This window comes from Typha latifolia, chromosome 9 (genome assembly GCF_019914945.1).
Source record: "Typha latifolia isolate L0001 chromosome 9, TyphaL0001v2, whole genome shotgun sequence".
Classification (NCBI taxonomy): domain Eukaryota; kingdom Viridiplantae; phylum Streptophyta; class Magnoliopsida; order Poales; family Typhaceae; genus Typha; species Typha latifolia.
The window spans coordinates 6,275,855-6,281,167 of NC_133094.1; positions in this window are offsets into that span (position 1 = coordinate 6,275,855).

Here is a 5,313-nt window from a genome sequence, read left to right on the forward strand (position 1 = left end):
TCTGTGCCTTGGCACTGTTTTATGTTTTATGTGATCCACCCTTCTCTTCGATCTGAACAGTTGGGCATTAGTACGGATACGTTTTCATTCGTAAAGTGAGCTTTGTAAAGTGATCCGCGGGTTAGTGTAATTAAAGACCGGTTGACGAAGATAATGAGGCTCTTAATCTCATCATCTCTAGGCTTAGTGCTAACCAATAATGATTTATTCATCATAAATCTTATTCTTACTACTATGTTTCAGTTTTTAGGCTAAATTACATCTCGACCCCTAAGCTATAATATGGTATCATTTATACGCCTTGAAAAAAATAAAATAGGGCACTAAAACCTTCTGAATTATCACAATATTAATATACAAAAAAGATTATTATACCGACAAAAAAGTTGATCTCATAAAATTATCGCTATTTGCCTCCGCACTTATTGGGTATAACTCATAGTAGAAGGTATAGAGTTCAAAAGACATTAAGAGGAAGAAAAATTGAACTAGATTTGAAAGAACGAAAGAGAAATTAGAAATAATAATATTACAGATAGAATTGGGATTAGGTTTGGGATTTGAGGGAGAGAAATATGGGAACGGGGAAGGGAAGGGAAGGGAAGGGAAGAAAAGTTGAGAGAAACCGATAATTTAGGAGGAGGGAGAATAATATAAATTAGAAAATAAATATGTTAGGACAAGAGGAGAGGAAAATGATTAACAAATATTAAGAGGGAGAGTTATAAATATCTTAATATAATTTTGGCACAATGAGAGAAACTATTGACCATACGTCATTTACATGTTAACTGTGATGAAAAAATAAACAAACGGTCAGCTAATAAAAAGCCATTTTGAAATATTTAAATAAATTAGGAGGTCTTAATATCACCCTTTTTTTAATTTTCTTCAGGAGTATAAGTGATTTTGAGTCATAACCAAGGGCAAACACTATAATATTCCCTAGCCTTTCTTAGTCGGAACTTAGGAAGGTTGTACAACATTCGCATGCCTCTCAAATATATACCTCAACTGGACTATCCATTATTAGGGACAACAATGTGTGTTTCGTACTGGCATGTATTATTTTCTCTAATATAACTGTAGGAAAAGGTATGGTTTCTTATTAATCACTATCCAACTTTTACCTGTGTATCACTTTAGCCTTTTCTTTTATTTTCTTTCTACCCATCATCATCTCCAATCGGTAAAAGATTTACTAATCATGAGGTACAATGTTGCATTTGTAAATTCTATTGTAAATTATACAATTACATTAGACCACATGCTTTCACTATGATTATCGGGTTGAATTCCGATCCAGCTAGCCTTAAGAAGATACTATCCAAACTGTTCTTTTTGGGAGACAAAGAAAATGTAGCGAACATCCTAGGCATGGTCTGCCATTTTTAGTCATAGGACTGAGCTCAGGAAAAATATTATGTGGGAGGGGGGAATGGAAACTCTATCCACCCTCATTTCAACTCTTAGCTCCCTCTCCTCTGTTAGCTCCATCTCTCCATCCAAGCTAGTCTTACTGTCAAATATCTAATCTCAAGCGGAGAGTGGAATATTGTCCTTATCAACTCTCTTTTCTTGCCAAAGGAAGCTATCCTAATTCATAGGATCATTTCTAATAGCACCTACATGGACAAACATGACCGCGTCATTTGGAAGCCTCTGGCAAATGGAAACTTGACCTCCAAATCAGCTTACTACTACTCCCTCTCGAATAGAGATTGGTTGAGCTCCTCTTCATCAGTTCAAGCCAATGTCGCTAGAAATTTATTTGGAAAAGCACAAATTCCATCCCAAGAGTCAAGTTGTTCATCTGGAAATTCTCATTAGGAGCTCTCCTGATAAGATTTGTACTCCATAAGTGAAGAAATGAAATTGATCCTTCTTGCCCATTTTGTTCTAGTGAGCCAAAATATGTCAAGCATATTCTACTGCGATGCTCTTTCGCTAGAAGTGTGTTTACCAGTAGATTAGGTCTTCGTTCTGACCTAACCACCATTAAGTTTAGCAACTGGCTAGTTATTACCTCTTCGACTTTAAAGGATTGCAAAGAAACTATCTACTGCTTCACCGTCCTTTGGAGCATTTGGAAGTCAAGAAACAAATTCATCTTCAATGGTGAGAAACCTTACCCCCGACAACTTATTACCTCAGCTAATGCCTTATGGTTGGAGTCATCCTTGCAACTAGCCTCAATGTTATCGCCAATAAAAATAACCTCCTCCTATCCTTCTACATTTAGAAGCATTGAGATTCAACTCGGTGATACTATGGGTTGGTCAAATGGAGCGTGGAAAGGAAGCAGTAAAGGTGGCATCGGGTTTTGTTCTATTGGAATTCCCCTCAAATATCTACATGAGGAAAGCTATCTTTCTAAAGACCTATCATAACGCTCTACATGGAGAAGCGCTGGCACTGTGCTCAATGATTAAGGAAGTTCTTTCTCTTCCCAATAGAAACACTATATTGTGATTGCGTGAATGAGATAATAATTAAGGCGGACAAAGTAATTAAATGTCAAAATGAACTATATCAAAATAGATGGTATTAGGTGAATTTACTAAATAAGACCAAAGAGAGATATATAAACACACATACGTAATCATCGATAAATAATTATGTTAGTGATGTATGTAGATATGAAATTTATAGTTTATTTTTAAACAATATTAGGATTTGTAATATTAAAGCTATAGCTTATACTTGGTAACTTGGTAAGATAATTACAGCTAGACAAAATAAGAAAATTTGCATATAACACCCTATCTTTTAATGAATTTATAGTTTATACCTATATTTTTACTATTTGTAAATTGAGCTCTATGATTTAGCAAATATATGCAAAAAAAATACCTTGCCATTATATCAGTTAGTTAAATTTAACTAAATATCTCAGTTAAGTTAACTAAACTAAAAAATTATAAAAATACCTTCAACCAAGTCATACTAAAGGCATTTAAGGGCATTGTAATTATTATAAAAATAAAATATCTCTATTTAATAGAATATTCTGACGGTGTTAGTTTAAATCTAACCTAGGGTATTTTCTACACATATTCGCTAAATCAGAGGGTTCGATTTGCAAATAGTAAAAGTATATGGTGTAAACTAAAATTAAAAGTTCCCAATAAAATAAATTTGGCTAAACTAATTATTAATGTGAAATAGCCTATCTACATAAAATGCTTACTAGAATAAATGGCTTGAATGAAATACAATTAACTATTTATTTTAATAGAAGCAATCATGACGATATAAATAAAAGGGAATATTATAAATCATGCCTTATATTTTTCTTATTTTCTAATTTAACACATTATCTTGAAGGATTTTATACTCTTCCTTTTCTATATAATATCCTACTATTATTTTGACTAACCGTCATTAACTCTTTTATATGGTGTATACAATTCTACTAATCAAATTACTAAAGTAATATGGCCAAATTGAAATTATCTTGTCCAAAACTAAACCGTATACCGCTAAACCTAATTTCTTCCACAAAGTTAAACCTTATCTCACAAAATAAATCCATTTTTTCAAACCAAACCCTCTTCCCCAAATTTGCCTATAGCCAAACCAAATAGTAGAAATTACCAAATTCCCTAACATTTGTCTATCTCCTTCCCCAATTCTTTTTCTCTAGCTCATGAAAACCATTCTTCTCCCTTCCCAACTTAGCTTTGTAAGCCCTAGAAGCATCATTTCCTCTGTCACAAGACCTAAAACCAAGGTTTCCTCTATTAAGGAACAAAGTTGCCAGCAAACATCATTTCCTACAAGCATCATTGTAATTATAAAAATGTATAATTTCTTTTTTAGCCCCTGAATTATCACCCATTTCCACAATGACCCCTTGAACCTTTTTTGTACACACTGACCTCTTTAACTATTAAAAATACCTCAGTTGACTCATTTCGTTAGGGTTCTGTTACCTATTTTTATCCATAAGATATTAAGTGATAATCACATGACAAATATATGACAATTTTACCTTCATTTGCATATGTAAGTCACATGCAAGTCAAGAGAAAATTTTAGATGGATGAAAATATCCCTTTCTCCTTAACTCATCAACCACTCTACGTACATAACGCCCATTGCTGCTGTCATCCTCCTCACCGTCACCTTTCTCTCTGAGCCCGGTATCACCGTCGCCCTCCTCTCTATTCCTTTTTCCCTTTGTTCTATTCTCTCTCCTCTGTCTCTCTCCAAATGCCTCAGGAAACCCATCTTTACCACCTCCAAATCTAAGAGACCCTTCTTCTCTTCCGAAACCTCTTGACCTAGGAATCTTGCCGTTGCCAAACACCCCGCAAATCCAATAAATAAACCACCCCACATACCTCTTCCTTTATCCCCAACTCCTTCATCTACGATAATAGCTGCAGCTTTGGCCGACCCTCTTTGTCAATCATTTGACAAGTGTGAGTTGAAAGGCTAGACTATCAATGAATAGGCTGCCAAGCTATCATCTCAATCCTCTCCAACTAGAGTTGCAAGATCTCATCAGATTTGATGAAGAGCCAAGTGTTCATACCCTCGATGGCCTTCTCAATGAGGGAATTCTTGGCAACGAGGAGAGTAGCGGTAGACGGGAGGCAGGCATGGAGTGCTTGGAGCTAGTAGACGGAGAGGCTGTGGCACCAGATGCCGGTAAGGAGTTGGTAGTTCTCGAGCTGGTGGCAAAGGGCCTCACGCTTGGAGAGAGACACAGCGATGCGAATAGAGGGGAGGGAGGAGGTGGCGGCAGAGTAGAGAGAGGTCATTGGTGGTCATTTCTAGGGTCTGGGCAGGTAGACGATAAAGGGTAGGAAGAGGGTTTGACGATAAAAGATAGGAGAAATGGTTCATGGGTTGGGAGAAATGGGGTTAGGGGCAATGAAGGAATTTTAAGAAAAAATTAAAATATTTAATATTAGCTAAGCCACTTAACTATCCCACCATTATAAGTGGAGGGACAGTTTGGTTATTCACTAATTGTATTAACAACGTAACTGGGGTGAGATATTTCTGATAGTTTAGGGGGTCAGTGTATACTAAAAAAATAGAAACTTATATATAATACCCTATTTTTTAAATGAAATTATAGTTTTCACTATATATTTTTACTATTTACAAATTGAGCCTTATGTTTTAGTGAATATGTGCAGAAAAAATTCTAATTTAGATTTGAACTAACACTATGAGAATTCCGTTAAGTAAAGATATTTTATTTCTAAATACCCTTATTTCTAAAATGACTAAAATGCCACTATTTCTAAAATGACTAAAAAGCCCTTAGTATGACTATACCACAATACACAGTCAACA